Here is a 17637-nt window from a genome sequence, read left to right as displayed (position 1 = left end):
GTGACTGACCCTGGGAACTCCAAGTTGTGTGACGAGCGCGTCCTCATGAATCTGACCCAGGATCATGAAGCTGTACCTAGCCAAACCCCAGAAGTCTGTCCTTCTCCAACCCCTTTCGGCTTCCATGTTGGTGCTGACTTTAGCTCCTTGCACCAAAATCTGCACCACTGTCCTCGACATTGTCAGAGGAAGACCTTTATACCAAATTAGGTGTCTGACTCCAAATCAAACACATCTCGTATTAGACAGAGGTCATGTCTGGAATTCATAGTGACGTACCTGATCGTCATTAAATCTTATTCTTACAAAACACTGCCCCTTTTGTGGAGCTACTGTCAGGTGCTCAAAAAGGTTTTTGATATGGATTCTGATAAGAACCTGCCACCATTTGGAGATGACAGTGCTGGTAATGCAAATATGTTAACCCCACATTACAATTAGGGGTGGATCCTCCATGAGGGCGGAGGAGCATCACACCCCGCCAGCAGCAGCAGCTGCAAAACCTTTACAAGGAAATGATGATAAACAGTGTTTATTATCATTTCCTTGTAACTGGGCGGGGCCACGGGGTGACAGGGGTGAGGGGGGTGCTCAACACTCAGAGCGCATGTGTGTTTGACCGGCCGTCTCAGGCTGGCCAGACACACATGTGCACAGGGCTGTCTCCAGCCCAGCAACTTGTTGTCGGGCTGGAGAGGGCCTCCACAGGCTCCCAGTCCACGTGGGAGTGCCCTGGCACTCCCAGCCAGTCATGAAGCTGCTCTGAGCTGGGAGCCTGTGCCTGCCTGCAGCCAGCAGAAGAACAGGGTGTGGTGCGTCTTCCAGGTACGTTTATTTTATTTTTAAATCATTTTATTAATATTTTCTCCCCCTCCCCGCCACCCCATCTGCTTCCCCCCTTGCACGCTGCCAGGCCCCATTTAACACTGCAAGCCATGACTGACTACAAGGATGGCAATTTGTATATGGACTGGAAAGAGGTCAGTGGGCTTGAAACATCCTGGGTTGATTTCTCCTCTTGGACCACCAACAGAAGACATTGCTTTCTTCAATTAGGTCAGTGGTTCCCAACCTTATGCCTCCTAAGGACCCCCACACAACCATTACCGGAAGCCAGGGACACCCAAGCAATTTGTATGATTTAAACTTCAAACATTAAAACATTAATTTGCAAATAAAATGCACTACAAATACACAAATTACTAAAGATATAATTATTTTATATTGAAGAAATATGTAAAAATTGTAATGGGAAGGTTGACGCTGAGTTACGGCGACTATGTTTTCAATGTTTGGTTTTATTTCTAAAAGCTGAATCCTCAGGTCAGATTCTACATTTCCAGAGCAATTTCTCTTTTTATTCTGTTAGGTACATAAGATTTGAGAAACCTTTTTCACATAAATATGTGTTGGGGAAAGAAAGTAACACCATAAGGGCCGCTCTCATCTCTATAACTTCTCTGTCACATGTAATTCATTTGTTTTATAGCACCGCTCATACCATTGTAGGACGTCGGAGTATTTTACCGGGACTACAAGGTGTAGGATTCATGTCATCCACACTGGTAGGCGTTTTCTAAGAGTGCTTGGTCTGGAGAAGCAAAACTCAACATTCAGATCGTTACACAGTGGTTAGCATTAACTTTAATAATAGGAATTTATTTCTATGCAAGCAATCCTTTTTTAGCAGCATAAGGAGAATGAAAGACAGGGGGAAACACAATTTCTAGTTTGTGCCATGCAGTTTGCATGCAACTCTTTGGTGGCAGTTTATAGCTCTCTGTGCTAGATTAATATTGTAATTTAAGAACTGCTATGTAGCAAAATAATCTCTGTTACAAAATCAGTAACCCACTGTGCTATGCACATAAAATACTGTTTTTTTCATGATACACATTCTTTGCAGCAGGCACATTAACCATCTGCGCTACCCTAGATGAGTCAAAACTGCCACTAGACAAAATTCCCATCTCACTCCAGCAAGTACATTAATCACCAGAGTTATCTTGACGCCTTTATTTTTGCCAGAATGATGGCTGTGCAGTGCTTTTAAAACTGCTGCACAATGGAAGTATTAAATATAAAATCACACACTTTTCTGTCAGCGGGCCCAGCTGGACAAGGCTCTTCCTGCCGGCCCAGGCCAGAAAGGCCAGACCTAGAAGTGCAGCGGAGGTCTTGGACCTATACTTTTCTTCTCTACAGGGCGCAAGCAACACCCTTATGGAGGTCCTGCAATGTAGGAAGATTTGGTTTGAGCCCTTTCTGCCCATTAATAAAGCCCTGTCTGATACATTGATAGGCGCTTGGATGAAGTCTTGTCTTGCCCACCGGTGTACAGGCAGGATGCCAGAAGCCAGTGGCTGGTGCCAGGCGACTCTGCTTTTATGACTCAGCATCCCACTCCTGAGAGCCAAGTGGACCAAGTTTCTACCAACTGCTTTCCTATGAGGCATTCAGGAAGTGAATGTTCTCATTAGCCAACCTTGGCTTGAGGTCAGTCAACACCAGTTGTTTGCTTGGCTAACACACTCATGCCTTTTGGGACATTGTTAGCGAGAACTCAGCTGCAGTCCTTGGGGCCTCTCTGGTGCAAATCATTCAGGGTGGCCATGAAGAGCTAAATATGTAATTCAGTTTGCCTTGACACCACCAATTGCTTAGGCCAAGCAGTCGGTACTAGTGTGTTCCTCTATCGCCATGCATGTATGTGATCATCTCTTTTTTCTACGGTTGTCCAGGCGTCCCACTTGGATACTCCATTTCAGGCGTTCTTGCTTTTTTAGCAAGAAAGCAGATTCTGCCCTGGCGTGCTTTAAGGAAAGCAAAGCTACTGTGCGTTCCTTGGGCGTTTCAGCTCCTATCAGACAAATCCCACAGCAAATCCATCCTTTCAGGGGATTCTACAGAGGGATAGCATACAGACAGCACCATTCTTCCCCTCCCCACACACACACACACACACACACTCCCACCACAGCAGGTGCCCCAGTCCATTCTTCAGGGCAGGTGACGGGGATCAGGCAGAAAACATGCTGGTTAGCAGGGACATCGATCCTGTAAATCTCTAAACCCTGTAGCAGCAGACTCCAAGCTGCTTTAATTTGCTTCTAGCGGCTCACAACCCTCGTAGGAGGCCAGATCCAACAATTTCTCCAGGGGTGGCAAAAGATTACATCAGGCAGATGAGTCCTCCAAATCATCATTCCTTTTTGACCTACATGCCTCTGCCTCCATCAGAGTGGCTTTCAGAGGACCACCTAGCTGTCTTTCTGCAGGGAAGGCAGGATTTCTTTTCCAGTAGGCCTTCGAGAGGGTGAATACCTTGAATCAGGTACTGGATGTTATTTTCACTATTTCCTAGCACTGAAGGAGGATGGAAGCATTCAACCTATTTTAGATCTTCACCCTCTGAATGCCTTCCCATAGAAGGACAATTTAGAGCTGCTCAAATTAGCTCAGGTTCTCTCAGCCCTGGATCTGGGCAACTGGATGGTAGTCCTAGACCTGCAGTATGCATATTTTCATATACCCCTCCTGCAATCCCACAGATGTTACCTGCAGTTCAGAGTAAGTCCAAAGCATTTCTGATTTGCTGTGCTCCCATTCAGTTACTAGTGGACCTGAGGTGTTCACCAAAGGGATGGTGTTGGTCATTGCACATCTTTCTGGATTAGGGATAACAGTTGTACCCTACCTCTTACTAGGTGTTGAACCCAGGCTTACCTCAGCGAGTCATAGACCACCTCCAGATACTGGGGAACCTTCTTATGTCTCTGAGGTTTCACAACTATTTCACTGAAATCACACCTGACTTAATTGCAGAGGCTTTGTTTTATAGGTGCCATCCTGGGTATGGTACCGTTTGGGTCTTATTGTCGTTGCAGTAAGTCCAGGACATCAGGTTAAGATCCATTTCCTTCTTCAACTTCAGCCCTGACTCTCAGCGGTAGTGGCTCTGAGGTTTCTTGGATGATGAGACTCCTACATTGTGCTCATTCACTATGGCAGGTGGCACATGCTGCCTCTGGAGTGAAGTCTGAAGTCTCAATGGACCCAGCACCAGGAGAACATGTTGGATCTCATCCAGGCTTTGGCGAAGTCTGCAAAAGATCTGCAGTGGTTGGAGTTAACTGCATTTCCAGTGACAGACACATCACTTTCCCACATAGAGTTGTTGGTGGCAATGGATGCATCACTGCTGTGTTGGGGAGGTCATCCAGGAGAGGAGCAAATCAGAGGACTCTGATCGCACACAGAAACTCAACTCCTCATCAAACGTTTTGAGTTGTGGGCCATTTGCTTGGCTTTGAAGGCCTTCCTGCAGACCCTCAAGGGCCACTATAGTACTGCAACAAACCAGTTGAGGTGGGATCCCGCGTCCTGTCCTCTTCACCTCTGGCATTGGCTGGCCTGGTAGGACATATCCCTGGTCCTAAACTACCTGGTGGAGTCTTTAAATGCCAGGGCTGACAAACTCAGTTGACAGTGCCTGGCAGATCACAGATGGTGACTTCATCCTATGATGACAAAGAGAATCTTCCAGTAACAGGGAGATCAATGGTTAGATCTTTTTGTCATGTCAAAATGTTGTGGCCTGGAGTTCCCCAAGAAGGCTCTAGCCAGGAGATGCATTTAGATTAGAATGGAGCTCGAGACTCCTGCACACTTTTCCGCCGCTTCCTCTACTGCCTGAGTTCTCTAGGGGATCAGGGTGTCTGTCCTCTAATCAGGGTTCTGCTTTGGGAGGATCATATGTCATGGAGCAGGAAAGTGTTCTGCACATGGGCTTGCACAAACTATACCTTCATACACGGAGATCGAATTGCAGCAATTTAGAGTGTGTGATCTGTCTTTTGAGGTCGTGGATTTTACCCTTGCTGCGCTGCACCCCTTAACAGAGTCCAATTAGGCATGGCATGGGGACAGGTTTGTGACCTGGTGTGGGGCCCGCAATACGGACCCGTTGCAGGCTAAACTTTCAAACATGTTATTATTTGTTTTGTCTTTGGCCCAGCAGTGGGCACCATTAAAAGGACTTGCAGTGGCCACCATTAAAAATTATCTTTTTGCCCATTCAGTCTTTTTAGTGTTTGCCGGACCAGCAGTCCTTGTTTAAATCACCTGTTGTGATGAGGTTTTAAAAAAAGTGACGTTTCCCCCAAAATCTTTTGTGATGCCACAGTTGGATCTCTATTTAGCCCTACTTTCCTCAAATGTCCTTCCTCTGAGGAAATCCATAGTTGTTCATTTTGTCTCCTTACTATGAAAACTCTTTTCCATGGTGTGGTTTCTTCAGTCTAGTGGGCAAGTGTGCTTCAGTGCTCTTGGTACAACAACCTCATCAATCACATTCCTATTATGTTATGCTCCCCCTCATCCTTCAAAAAAGCAGGAGATACTCAATCGGTTGGATCCCATGAGAGTTTTGAGCTTTTACATCAGTCGCACCAAAGACTATTGGATCGACAATCAGCTTTTTGACAGGTTCTAAGAGGCAAAGAAAGGCAGGTGGTACAGAAAAGGAAAGGCAACTTCTATAATGTTATCATGCAGTCCTTTGGTTTTTCAGAAAATCCTAACAAATAGAGTCCATAACACTGGGATGAAAGGGGTCCATTGTTTGATTTCATAGTTAAAATCCTTTATTTTTAAAACATGATAATTCTTTTTGCAACACAGACAATGTTTTGTGTGTGTTGCACAACTTGTTCTATCTAGGAGTAAACCTAAGCCCTGCATGAGAACATAATTAAGGTTGCCTCTCCACTGTTGAACAGATTTTGTAAGAAGTGCACCGTGGGCAGCTGGCCAATGGAGATGGGCCACTATGCCTTGTGATCCAGTGAACTTTGAGGAGTGCAGTTTACAACTATAGCTGTCCCTTATAATTTGTAATTGGTACAGAAAAGGACTTTGTCTAGTTGGCTTATCCTCTACAATAAGATCTGTTATTCACTGGCCAAGAAGCAGCCCCTAGAAGGGTTGAAGACTCATTCCACCAGAGCCAAGTGTGCTACAACTCCTTGGCACAAGGAGTGCCTGTTTTTCATTTGTCAGGCTACAACTTGGGTGTCAGTGCACACATTCATAGAGTACTACTGCCTTAACTTCCAAGTCCCACAGGAGAGACATTTCTCCGTACAGCCCTGCAGGGCTTTTTGGCCTGAGCTAATTCCACAGGTACTGCTTTGATATCTATTCTAAAGACAAGGAATATGTGGTTTCCTCACTGCCCTCCCACCTCCCCGTTCTGGTGAATGGTCTCTTTTCCCATCTAAAGAGGTCTCAATCCAGAGATCGGCAGCCTTGTACTGTTGATAATGTTTTGAGTTCTGCGTCTGCGGGCACAGTGCTAAGAAACTGCAGAGGTGGCATCTATATCAGCTCTGTCGTGTCATTTCCAGTCCAGAACAAAGGCAACGCGGAGCCGCAGAACCCCATCTACCGGTGAGTGGGATCATACACAGTGAAAAGCTTGTGGATCAAGTCTGGTGCCTGGGAATAATTCTAAAGGTGGGAAAAACTTTCCACCAGGAAGAACATTACTGAAAGTAAGTAACTTGTTCGTTTGGAAGAACAAGCAGCGTAGGGCAGAAGGCGGCATGAACGGGCTCAGTATAAAGGGATATGAAATATGCATGCCATGCAAGTCATGCTCATTTAGTTGGTGGGTCATATGCTGTGTCATGCCAAAGAGTACAATTGCCAGAAGGCATCCTAATGAATGTTTATTTGTAAATACATGGATGCATCTGCAAATTGTGCGAGTACTAAATGTTTTTGGATTTTCTTTAGTGCTGTATGGATCTCTGTAAATTTGTGTGATAGAAATAAAACATATTTTCATTTCCAGATGTATCTTGTTATTCCAACTCTGTTGATGATATGTTAGATGTGGTGTTCTGTGACACCGTAGTTTTTAGGTCTTGGTCAGGAGTATGTAGTTGTTCTAGCTTCTTTGTGTCCCCACTTTCTGTTTCTTGTGAGATACTTACTCTATTGTATAGTATGTAGTTCTAGTAGAGCTCATATTAAACATTCCTTTAAACTCCAAACCCTTATTTTTGCTGGGAATGAATTCCATAGTTTGGACGTTTGGACAGAGAACACTGGACATTTTCTTCATGTATGGTGGCACAATTAGCAGGAGTGTAGCATTCTATCTGCGAGTATTTCTTCAGATATATCTCTACAAATATTGGCCCTTTTCACTTTATCGAAAGTAGATCTTCTGGCAACAAGCAGCCACTGTAAACCATATATAGACAATGAGATGTGATATTGAATCATAAGGTGCAGAAGCACATTTCCAACTGCATTTCTAATTATTTTGAGTTGTCTCATAGTAAGTATTGATACTCTTTGGTACAGTCCATTGGCATAGTCATAACATGATAAGATGAGTGAGGTGGTTGGTTTCTGTGTAGGAATTCAAGATTAGGGGACATATGTCTGAGTGTCCTAATGTTGTGTAATATGGATGAACACACGGGTCTGTTGGGTGCTCTTCACATACATATGCATTTATTTAAATAAATATTTATATTGAATTTTATAAACACCAATATACAAACTGTACATGCTCAGCTTATCCAGATGCGTATACTAGCCAGTGCACTATTTATAAATGTGCAGCCATTGTAGCTACTTAATTTCATAACACTTCAGTTTTCAAAACACAATCAAAACAGGAATGGTTGTAGAGATAATGTGCTGGTTTTGGGTTATGTTCACACCCTGTGGTAATAGCTTCTTATATTAATTGGTTGTTTGCCACATCAACTAACAAGCACTATGAGTAAGCTCGGCCCGCAGCATTGCAATGTGTGTGATTTGAATAAGTAATCAGTGAGTTATCCCAGGGGATAGATTTGAGGGGGCGGGGTGTCACAGTACAGGGCATGCAGCAGGAGTACTGAGCAAGATAGAAGCCAATGAATATGGAAGTCTTGAACGGTGTTCGGTGGCAGCGGGTTAACAGACCTAGGGGGTTATTCTAACTTTGGAGGAGGTGTTAATCCGTCCCAAAAGTGACGGAAAAGTGGCGGATTTACCACCAGCCGTATTACGAGTCCATTATATCCTATGGAACTCGTAATATGGCTGGTGGTATATCCGTCACTTTACCGTCACTTTTGGGACAGATTAACACTCCTCCAAAGTTAGAATAACCCCCCTATTCTTTTTCCATCTCGCACAGAAACATGACAAAGAAGGGGCCAGGGTGTCACCCTTATTAAGGTTTTAAAGATGGAAAATCGTAGCTTCCCATTCCACAGCTAGCCCTTCCCTTCACAGTGACCCAATCTCTGTCCCCGCTCATCGGACTAGTGAAAGTTGCCATGAAGTAATCATGGGGGTAAATTGCTCCCACCATTTTAGAGCGATTGCGCGTGTTAACAGTAATAACGCCAAACCCATATAACGAGCAGCCCTCTTATTTGTTTTACTATGCTACGGGAGCTTGAGCGTGCCTTCCCACGAAAAGAGCAACTGTCGAAAGAATGTCTTGAGTCCCATGGCAGTATTATATGAGAAAAGTAAAATTCCAAAGCATGTCTTAATGATCAGCCTCTGGGGAGCCACGGAGGGGGCAGAGAAGGCCTGCATTGGGAAAAATATGATTACATTTTTGTGATGTTAGATACATTTTATAGAGGACTGAATATCGTATACACTCGAAGCGGGAATTCTGAAAAATCAAATGTGGCCATTCAAGGGCTTAGCCACCCTCAAGGATGCAACGCCCTACCTGTGTTATTCTCCCAATTTTCTCTGAGCCCAAGGAGTGATATGTGTGGAATTTTTCATGGAGCTCAACAATGCTCATTTAGTGAGACACCGCCCAGGATACATTGTCGGGAGTGCCTGCAGTAACGCACGAGTTGGTGGTTCTTCAGTTGTAATGGTCCAGTGTGCGTGGCAAACATTAACTAATAGTCTGTTGGTTAGGAATTGGCCTTTGTTGATTTCAAAGAGCTCAATATGTTCCTCAAAGGTAAGGAAGTGCCGTTCTTTTTAAAAATCCCCCAGTTTGAATATGCCTGATTCCAGAAACACAGCTCAGCAGCTGCCAAATGCTCTTGGTATTTAGGTAATCCTGTAAGTGGTAAGGCTAGAGTGTATGGAATGACGTGTTTGGTCAGTTGTGCACTCATGCACCAGCAGCCAAACGTCACTTTCATCAAGTGTGACAATTAGTGTTAATTTTGGTCCTGAGTCTAACTTGTTGTTAGAAATTAGGTATTTAGTTGGTAGGGGTATGCACCCTGTCCAAGTAGGGACCACAATCCTAGTCGAGGTAAGTCAGATACACACCCTAAATTAACCTGTGATCACCCTCTGGTAGCTTGGCACAAAGCAGTCAGGCTTAACTTACCAGGCAATGTATAAAATATTTGTGCAGCACTTAAATTAAATTACAGTAACACAGTAAAATCGGCACAAAAAGGCTTCACACCAATTTAGAAAAATACAGAATATTTGTATGAGTAAATTAAGACCAAAACTACAAAAATCCAGTTAGTAGAACTCAAGATATGAACTTTAAAAGAATAAACTGCAATGTAGTGCTTAGAAGTCAATAATGCGAAGAGGTTACTTGAGGTTGCCCTGGACGGGGTAAATCCAAAGGCAGTCTGACCGGGATGGAGGAGAGGCTGGTTACAGGACCCACGCAGGCTGGCTGAAAAATTACCTGGGATGGAGCAAACATCAGCATTAAAGACTCATACAGTCAGGTAAATGTGCTGTCATTGAGCCTCACAGTTTGGTCCTGTGTCGTCGAACTCCTTGCAGTGCAGGCGCTGTATCACCCAGTGTCTGCAGATCAGCACTGTGTCATTCTTGAGCTTTGCACTTGGGACCCGCGTCGTTGTTGAATCAGCACCGCCTCGGGTCTAAGGGCACGGTGTCAGTTCCGACTGGCACATAGCCGTCACTGCATCAGTTCTTGCAGAAAAAGAGCTGCAGAGTCCACCTTCAAGGCCCAGGACTGGATTGGTTCCTCTTGGCAGGGAAGGACTCACAGGTGGCATAGTCCAGCAGCTGAAGCAGTGTTGAAGGTAGTCTTTGATGGCAGTAAGACTTCAAGAACAGGAAAAAAGCCAGCACGCTCTTGGAGAACTTGGATTCAATGATGTAGAGAGCAGGCCAGTCCTTCTCACTCCCAGGCAAGAAGCAGCAGGCTAACACAATAAAGGAGGTAGCAAAGTGGCAGTCCCTGCTGGCAGCATAGCAGCTTTTCCTCCTGGCAGAATGTCATTGGTTTCAGCATAGTTCTTATTTGGTGAGGTTTGGGGTCCAGTACTTATTTCTTTTTGAGCCTTTGAAGATTGGGAGGCTTCACAGAGAGGCCTTTGAAGTGCACAAGGTCCCTGACCATCCTTCACTGTCTCCAGACACTCTACAGGGAATTAGGCAGCTCTTTGTGTGGGAACAGGTACAGCTCTCAAGTGTCAGTTACTGCCTCCCATCTAGCCCAGGAAGGCCTATCAGCCTGGTGATTGACCATTGGGATGCAAATGTCACACCCCAGCTCCCTTTGTGTGTGACTATCTAGAGGGAAGACACAAAGCTCAGCTGCCACCCACAACAGATGTATATTCAGATACTAGCAGAGGCACAGAATGGTTAAAGTAATAAAATGCCAACATTTTCAGACTTACAATTTAAAATTCGACTTCACCATAAGTTGTGATTTTAAATTGTGAGTCCAGAGACACCAAACTCCAAATTTCTACATTTTTCCAGTTACATTTAAAGATTGTTTAAAGGTAATCCCAATGTTAAGCTATTGGATAGCTAGGCCTTGCAGTAGTGAAAAACTAATTTATTCATGTTTCACTACCAGGGCATGTTAAACTTAAAAGTACATATCCAACTTTTTAAATACATTACACCCTGCTCTTGGGGCTAGGTAGGGCCTACCTTAGGGGTGCCTTATAGGTCATAAAAAGGAAAGTTTGGGGCTCACAAGTGGGTGCACTTGGCAGGTCAAAATGGCAGTTTAAAACTGCACACACAGGCTCTGCAGTGGCAGGCCTGAGACACGTTTGAAGGGCTACTGCAATGGGTGGCACAATCAATGCTGCAGGCCCACTAGCAACATGTAATTTACAGGCTGTGGGCACATGTAGTGCACTTTACTAGGGGCTTACAAATAAATTAAATGTGTCAGTTGTGGATAAGCCAATATCACCATGTTTTAGAGTACAGAGCACCTGCACTATAGCACTGGCTAGCAGTGGTAAAGTGCACAGAATCTTAGAGCCAGCAAAAATGAAGTCAGAAAAACAGTAGGTCAGAAGGCAAAAAGGTCAGGGGAAACCACACCAAGGATGCCAGGACTAACATTTGTCCACAAGGAGCGGGTGCTGTCCACCACAGGTTTCAGCCATTGATCTCCCAGACAACCAGCAAGATGACCACTGAAGCTGAGTTGCCAAGTAATAGATTTCAAAGGAAGAGATATTCAGGCTACCTCTATCAACCAGGAGTTGGTTACACCATATTAAATCAGTGAGCAAGCTATCCATGACTTGAAAAAAATAATCTTGGGGGGTATCAACAGGATGTTGCAAACTAACAGGGCAACCAAGAGAGCATGATCTTTTAAGATGGGACTGTGCGATCTGTGGTGGTCAGCAGGAGTCCCATGTAAAAGACAATCAGTAAAGTCAGTACTATATGAAAGTTCCCCTCAAATGTGTCAATGTCAACTGCTGCCTCACCACAGCATAGAGGGAAAACACACAACTAGGCCGAGGCTTGTTGCTGCACCAAACTTATGTAGGACAGCACCTGTGTCCTCGTGGTTAGATCCTACATCTTTCACGCTGAGAAGCATATCATCCACGTATATTGAGATTGCAGGTCTTTTGTCATCCAGTGGAATTGCCAATTCTCACCCTGGAGGCACAGCCAGGGATTTTGTGGCAAGTGCAAAAAGCATCTGATACGTGGGTCAACTCTGACTCTTGCTTCTGCAGATTGCGAACAATGCTGAGATAAGCTTGCAGTGTACAGCAGTCGCATTAACATGATAAGACATTTCCCTAATTTCAATTTAGTTAGTATTATGAACAAATAATGCCAATCAAGAGTTTTGAATGCCTTCTCTAAATCGAATACTAGGGAGGCTGAATGGGGAAACTGCAGAGAGGGCCTTTCCCAATATTTGATATAGTCTGTGGAATTAAGTTTCTCCCGGTGACCAATCCATTATGGACCTGGTGGACCAGATTGAGAAATATCTGCATGAGGATTTTACATAGAATTTTTTAGTCCATTCCCGAGGACAGCTATGGGTCTGTGACAGGAACGTTTGGTGGGGTTTCTATCTGGCTTTGGATCTGGTGTCAAGAGAGGTTCTGTCACTGAGTGGGGGAGCTTGCCACATTCTGCCATTGATGCATACAGTGTAGTTAGTGTTGGGATAAGGTACTGAGCCAATGTCTGGTAAAATTCCAACCAGATCCCATCAGATTACCTTGTGCTAAATTATGGATTATGCCTCCATTTTGTTTGTAATTTGCACATTTAATTCCTCCACTTTTTCCCTGGGATCTGTGAGCAACTCCAGTGTTGTTAGAAATGGAACAGAGTCATCTTCTTATGCTGGAGAGGGTAAATCAAATAATCTTGAATATTAGCTAAAACGGCATCTAGGGGGTCATTCTGAGTCTGGCGGGCGGCCTCTGCCGCCCGCCAGACTTCCCCCCTCCAAAATACCGCTCCGCGGTCGAAAGACCGCTGAGGGTATTTTGGCTTTTGCACTGGGCTGGCGGGCGACCGCCAAAAGGCCGCCCGCCAGCCCAGTGCAAAAGACCCTTCCCACGAGGACGCTGGCTCAGAATTGAGCCGGCGGAGTGGGAAGGTGCGACGGGTGCAGTGGCACCCGTCGCGTATTTCAGTGTCTGCAATGCAGACACTGAAATACAAAGTGGGGCCCTCTTACGGGGGCCCCTGCAGTGCCCATGCCATTGGCATGGGCACTGCAGGGGCCCCCAGGGGCCCACCGACAACCCATACCGCCATCCTGTTCCTGGCGGGAGAACCGCCAGGAACAGGATGGCGGTATGGGCTGTCAGAATCCCCCATGGCGGCGCAGCATGGGGGATTCCCAGATCAGCGGAAAACCGGCGGGAGACCGCCGGTTTTCCGCATCTGACCGCGGCCAAACCGCCGCGGTCAGAATGCCCTGCGGGGCACCGCCAGCCTGTTGGCGGTGCTCCCGCCGACCCTGGCCGTCAGAATCACCCCCCTAGTATTTATTGCTGGGAGTAAACTTCTGTGTCAGGCCAGATACAAATATTTTTGATAGGGGCAGTTGAGGTCTTTTGATAAACCAGCCACGAAAACAGTCTACCGGCTCTGTCACCTTCTATAAGGAAGCACAAACTATATGCCACCTACTCGAGGCAGTGCAAGCACTGAAGCAGTTCTGAATTCTTAGTATGCGCTTTCGTGAACGTTTCCTCATTGGAGTGTTAACAGATTCTATCTTTTTCCACTAGACCATGGTCTACCTTAGATTCTCAACTTGCATTCTTGTTTTTTTTGCAGTCCCTCACTACTGCCTGAATGAAAGTACCCCTGATAACTACCTTTAACACGTCCCACGCCACCCCAGGTGAACTGGTTGTGTCTTGGTTTTCCCCAAAATAAATGATGGTGTGGTCAGCTAGTGTGCTTCGAAAGGCAAAGTTCTCCAATGTTTACCTCTGAAGGCACCACATAGAGTTTGATGGGATTGATTTACACCATTGGAACTCCACCCATTATGGTCTGAGATCACTCTGCGTAGATAGTTGGTGCACTGCATGAGCAGACTGAGAGAATCAGTGCACAGTATAAGGTCCAAATGGACAAAAAGATAGTGTGGAGCAAAATAGTAAGAGTAAATATTTTTATAAGGATAACAATGTTTCCAAATGTCTGTGAGTGACCAGTGTTTCAGCCAATAGGGTATGCATTTAGTAAATTAAATAGTTGGGCCTCTGGGACTTGAGCATATGGTCTGTCTAAGTGAATGTAAAGAACATAATGAAAATCACCCCCAGTGCCCAATGGAACTCATCTGGTCAACATTCAGCACAATAAATGCAATTCAGCAATACTCTATTACCATCCAACCTGCCCTCTAATAAAGTGTATTAACCCTCTCTAGCCATCATGGTAGAGAGAGGTTGGAAGGGGAGCCACACACACACACACACACACATACACACAGACAAACCCCTGGCATATGCTGAGTAACTGGTGCAAAAGATTTGGCCGCAACATCGGTTCTGTAGCTTGATGGGTTTTGCTATAGTGGTATGTGTTTCCTGCAAGTAAATGATGGGCACGTTCTGTCACTTAAGATATGGGTAAATATTTTATTGTTTGTTTACTGTGTGCATCCCCAATTACTCCAAGTTAAGAAATTCATATTCAGTAACTTTATCTATTGTCATGGGTCCTACAATCACCGCTGATTTATAAGCATTTTTATGTTAGTCAAATTTATTGGGAACGTAGTGAAGTTTCACTTCAAAGATGGTTTGGGTTTTCAAAAGTAAAGTCAGTTTATTTTGGCACTGACTCTGATCACTTGTGCCTTCTTCAGTTTGCCCTGAAATACCATTTCAGGAAGAAATGCAGGTCCCTCGAAAGAAAGAAACAAACACTATTCTTTAGGGAAGTCTCCTGTATTTTAAGGGAACTTACCACCACCTTGCCCAGTGACTAGACATATTAGGGTCTCAGTGGAAATGCCAGATGTTTCTCCAGTGAACCATTACTAGGCTCCTCCTTGACTGCTCCTATGTCTTCTTCTCAGCCTCGTTTTTGCTCTCTCCTTGCGTCTCCTTCTGTTGCCCCAGTGACCTGGAAGTTCCTGCCTTCTCCTGCTGGGATCCGTGTGTGATTTGCAGTGGCCCTTCTGCATGATTCCTCACCTCCCTCAATAAATGTTACATTGCATGTGGTGTGCTGTTTGCAGTTATATGGCTGCACCCATGGTGCTGTTTAAAATCTAAAACAATCAACAACATTACTACAAAAGACCTACATCTGGTAGCAGAATGTCCAAACTGCTAAGAAAGAAAAAAGAGAATCAAATATAAATTCATGAGGGGTGGTAGGGCTTAAATGGGGCTGGACAACATATAGACTCAGGACAACAAACCCTGCATTAAGAGAAAGGAAATATTAAGTATGCAGCTCAACTAACTTCAGTAGGCCCCCAACTGTAGGAAGAGCATAATTAGTGCAAGGGAGAAGGGCTCCTAATTCTGCACCCCCTCCTGAGGTCATCTTATGATACTAGGATCAGTAATATGTAAGAATGCAGGTGTTGGAATAATATGTTATCAAAATCAGGGTAGTATTTCAAAGAAGCTCATTTGCAGTCTATGTGGTTACCAGGGGAAGAATCGCTGACCCAGATGGCGAGGGCTGCTTTGAAACAGATTCATCCCCCCATGAAGTATTAGGGCATTCTGATTCCAAGAACTGCTTGGGCCACTTGTATGCTGCAGCAATCTTGAAGGCTGTCCTGCATTCTTCCAACACGTGTCTTAGACAAGGTTCCTCTCTAACAGACAATTGCCTTCTCTGGTGTGTTGACATCAGTGCTTAGGTTGAAGTTCCGTTTTGATAGTTCTATCATTTTGTTCTACCAAATCCTGGCCTGGTCAGTTCTATCATGTTGTTCTGCCAAATCCTGGCCTGGTCAGTGAAGAAATATGATTTCTGCTCATGAATTATTGAAAGCTTACCCAGGATTTGGAGAAAATATTGGAGACCCGTTTTGTGAAGACGTTTGATTCCTAAGAATGAGGCTTTTATATAAAAGAGCTTGGATATAATATGGGAATACCAATCATCTGTGGTTTTCAAATCTCAGCGAGGCTGCTTCTCTTGCTGTGTAAAGAACAATGGGGGTTATTCCAACTTTGGAGGAGGTGGTAATCCGTCCCAAATGTGACGGATTTACCACCAGCCGTATTACGAGTTCCATAGGATATAATGGACTCGTAATACGGCTGGTGGTATATCCGTCACTTTACCGTCACTTTTGGGACAGATTACCACTTCCTCCAAAGTTGGAATAACCCCCAATGTCTTGGTCTTTGTAGTACAGAAGCCGAGCTACCACAAAGCATGGTGTAGATCCTAGGGGAGACCTGCAGTCAGGGACCAGCAGGCCCTCAAATGGAAAAGAAGAAGAAAAGCTGCACAAAGCTTCTAATCCAATTTTTCAATTCAATCATACCTTGTTCCCTCTGATCCCTCTAGGAGACCAACCACTCTGATATTATTCCTCTGGGCTCTGCCCTTGACATCCTCTGCTGTGCCCTCAATTACATGCACTTGGTCAGCGAGGTCTTTCATCTGTTGATGCAATTGTGTGGTTTATGGCTGCATATGTTGCAGCATTAGCTTTAATTGTGTTACTTTGTAGGTTTCCTGTGATTGACGTGCAAGAGCCCAACATCATTTAAGACTTCAAGGAGGATGTTGTTTTCTCAATCACCTGCGGTATGGTGTCAAGTCTCTCAGATAGCTATGAATGTGAAACCCTAATCATTAAGCCCTCAACCTTCATACCAGAGTTAGATATTGATGACTGTGGGGTCTCTTGCATTTCTTAGACTGTCCATAATTTTTACAGCAATCCACTCATGGGAGTTCTGACCCATCAGTCTGTTCCAGGGGTCCTAGAATTACAGCGAGGTCAAGGATGATCACAGAGAGGCAATCAAAAAGAATTGGTGAATTAATCCTGGCTCCCTTTGTAGTGTGGTCAGTTTTATGTATATTTTGCGCATTAGCTTCAGGCTTTAGGCCTCTGTGCACTTTGCCCTAAATATATTTTATTCATTTGCTAACAGCTTAGAGCCTCTGTGCACTTTACTCTAAATACTTTCTATTAGGCTTCGTACTGTTATTTTACAGAATAGCCAGTTCTACGGTGTTGTTTTTTATTCATATCACACTGTTTTGCCTACTTCAGCACTGGAGTTCTTCATAACATATTCACTCTGTGCTTTAGTCAAGGATACAGTCTGGTACATTGCCGATAGACGTGGTAGGAGTCTAGACTTGCCATTCCTGCGTAGGAACATTTTGTGATCACGATGACATGTTAGTTATAAAATCACTTCCTTGTCCCAATACATGCAAGAGGGAGATTCCGACCAGGGAACCACAACTAGACGCTGACTGCCTCGTTGCAGATGCTGAACCAGATCACAGGCCTTTGCTCAGGTATGAGTGTGTCCGTCTCCCTAGTGATACAGAAAGGCAAGCTAGAAGCTTAACATGCTGTGCTCTAAATAGAACAAGCAGAGGGAGAGTAGAAACGGTTAGGAATTATGATAGCGTTATTCTTATGTTTTACTCTCCTGGTTACTATATCAATCCTACTATGTTGTATTGTTCTGGTTATTGCGGCTCACGCCTTAATATCTAAAATACAGTCGTTTTATTAAAACATTATATAAAACTTATACTGTCTTTGTCATTTGTATATGAGACCATATTGTGAATGAGAGAGTTGGTTTGGATCTGAGTGACCACGACTTCCCTGAGAAGTTCCATAGATGTCATGCGCTCGGCTGCCCAATCATCTCTTCCCCGTGGGAG

The sequence above is a fragment of the Pleurodeles waltl genome, chromosome 3_1 (assembly GCF_031143425.1).
Source record: "Pleurodeles waltl isolate 20211129_DDA chromosome 3_1, aPleWal1.hap1.20221129, whole genome shotgun sequence".
Taxonomy (NCBI): Eukaryota; Metazoa; Chordata; class Amphibia; order Caudata; family Salamandridae; genus Pleurodeles; species Pleurodeles waltl.
This window is presented reverse-complemented; position numbering follows the sequence as displayed.